Consider the following 2877-nt stretch of genomic DNA (forward strand, 5'->3'; position numbering starts at 1 on the left):
GATCATTTAGTGACATGGCAGATCATTTAGCTAAAGAATCGTTAAAACAAAAAGAAATTATGGAAATAGCGTATTCTAAATCAGAAATAAAATCAGTTATTAAGAGAAAAATTAAGTCTGAATGGCAACAATTATGGGAGGAAGGAAATAAAGGTCGTCATTTATTTAATATACAAAAGAAAGTAGGAAATATGGAAATAATTGTAAAAAACTGTAAAGAACAAGTAGTAATGACAAGACTGAGGATTGGACATACAGGATTAAATAAAACATTACATTTGATAGGAAACATCCAACAGGTAGTTGTGAGTGTGGTAGGGATATGGAAACAGTAGAACATGTAATAATTCATTGTGAAAAGTTTGCATCAAGTAGAGAGAAGTTAAAACCAGAAATTATGAAATATGATATAGAGACATTAAAATTAAATAAGATATTAAATAAACATAAAATAAATAAAGCAGTTATTAATTTTTTGAAGGTAACAGGATTATTTATGAGAATTTAGATTAAAGGGAGATACTCTGGTAAACACTCCAGCATAGTAGATGGTGATGATACATCTTAAGGTTAGATGTCACCCGCCAATAAAAACAGAAGAAGAAGAAGAAGAACTCAGTGCTGGAGCATAGCCTCTTATTTGGTATGAGCTCAGCCTGCTACTTGTTACTCTCTCTAGAGTTTTGAATTACCTGTGTTCTTTGTATTTACCTGTTTTCAGGAAATAGTTCTCCAGTACGTTTTTGCCTGCCGCCTTGGACTCCGAGCCTCTCACCAGTTTCTCACGCGCTGCCTCCAACGACTCACTGTAAATATCCATGCACCTGTAAATACTCACCTCGGGATACCTACCATTGTGGACCTCTATGCTTCATCTCCTTCCCCAACCCGTAAGAACCTACCTGCTGCACTCACCTGTTTAAGTCCATTACTGGAAAATTATAAAGTACTCACCTTTACTACCGTTCTGTTCCAGGTCCAGATCCCTGACCCCTCCCACACCTGTAAAAATAAAATTACTTACCTTTTGTATAACTTGTCTCTGTTTGTCTCTGGTACTGCTCACGTTGACCCAAAACCTGTAATCCTGATAAAAACAAGTTCGATCAAAAGGGCAAAATTGAACTCTCTCTCTCTCTCAGCACCTAGGTGTTATAGATTAGTCAGCAGCCTTTGTCTAGAAAAAAAGGAAAAATGAATATATATACTGTATATACAATATAATTTTCGGGTTGAAACCGTGTGTCAAAGCTATTTTTCCATTTAAAGCTTCCAAGCCTGTTCGAAATAGGTAGACAAAAGTATACCCTTGTTAGCCGGTTTATTGAAATAAATAATAAAACCCTCCAAAATGCATAGGTCTGGTATACTTATGAGCGCCGGGAAAAAAGCAACTGGTTACCATAGGCTGTCAGACAGACTGTGAGTTAAGTATGGGGCTGGGGAGCGTGTCAAACAGTGTGACAGGTCTACAACAAGCACTGGAACGGGTTTATTGTATTTATAGCGTTTCCCAGGGAGCGAGGCAGCACACAGGTGTGTGATTACTCAAAGGCTCTGCCTGAGACCCTCTGTGTTGGGGTTGTCCCTGGTGAATGAGGCGGTCACCTCTCTGTAGCTTTGAGCTGCAGCAGTGAGGGGTCTGGTTCAGATTACCCAGCTGGTCTTCTTCCTCTGGATGGATGTGACATCAGACCTGCAGCCCTGTGTCTACAGGGCTTACAGGTGTCCTAACTTGTTTTGTCTTGTTAAAATGAATGCTACTACATTTGATGTGGATCCCATACAACTGGTACGAATAAACCAAAGAATTAAAATGATTTAACTTTAAATAAGTCCAGTACATCTGATTGATAGTCTCCACTGTTAGTCACTGCCAGCTCAGCAGAAAGGGCTGCAGCTTCATAGATTTTCATCAATAATTCGCAGCTCTTTTGTAAACGCAGCTGTTTAGTTGGAATATTCAAATGAGCATACAACTTCAATGTGCCCACGCTTTTTCCTCTTCCTGCTCCTCCCCATCCACTGAATCCTTAGTGGCTCGTGCCTCTCCTCTCCGTCTACCCTGAACAGAGCTAAAAATAGCTCAGGATGATGTCACATGCATGTGTAACCAGCAGCGAGAGGGCTGGACCACAGGTTTAGAGGAAAATGTGTGAAACAGAAAGTGGGAAGGCAGTTTTATTAAACCCAACCGTTTTCACACAATAGTTAATAACCAATAGAAAAGCACAGACTGCTTTAGTGTGAATAAGATTCCTGTACATAGTGTTTGCTCCTTGTAAACAACATTTTACCTCGTTGTTCATTACATGCATTTCAAATTGTTATGCAAATAGCATTTTTCTCTGATTTTCCTAATTAGTCAATACAAATGACAGTCAGCGTAATTTTCATGTCATCAACCATTAGAGTCAAATGTAATTAAGAAAAACCTTCCAGTCATGACAGCATATTTTTTCTAAATGAAAAACTTAAAATTTGTTCCAAATTATTATGCACAACAGATTTTAAAAATAACAACTGAAAATGGTCATTTGTTGATCTTGTAGCAGTAGGAGGTAATATTTATCATCATGTTTACTTTGTCTTGTGGGGTACCTCAAGGTTCAGTTTTGGGCCCGATCCTTTTTTTAATTTCATTTGCACCCTTTAGGGCAAAGGTTCTCAAACTGGGGTCTGAGGACCCCAGGGGTCTTTGAGCTGTTGCTTGGTGGTCCCCAAAACAAATTACAATAAATGTTTAATTATATCATTTAACTGAAAAAACACGGAGGCCAAAAGGCCAGTAAAAAACAATATTCCAATGGAATTTAGGGGTTAAATAGCAGTAAATATTTATTTGTTTATTTATTTTTACAGCATGATCATTTGGGG

The sequence above is a fragment of the Austrofundulus limnaeus genome, unplaced genomic scaffold, assembly GCF_001266775.1.
Source record: "Austrofundulus limnaeus strain Quisiro unplaced genomic scaffold, Austrofundulus_limnaeus-1.0 Scaffold615, whole genome shotgun sequence".
Taxonomy (NCBI): domain Eukaryota; kingdom Metazoa; phylum Chordata; class Actinopteri; order Cyprinodontiformes; family Rivulidae; genus Austrofundulus; species Austrofundulus limnaeus.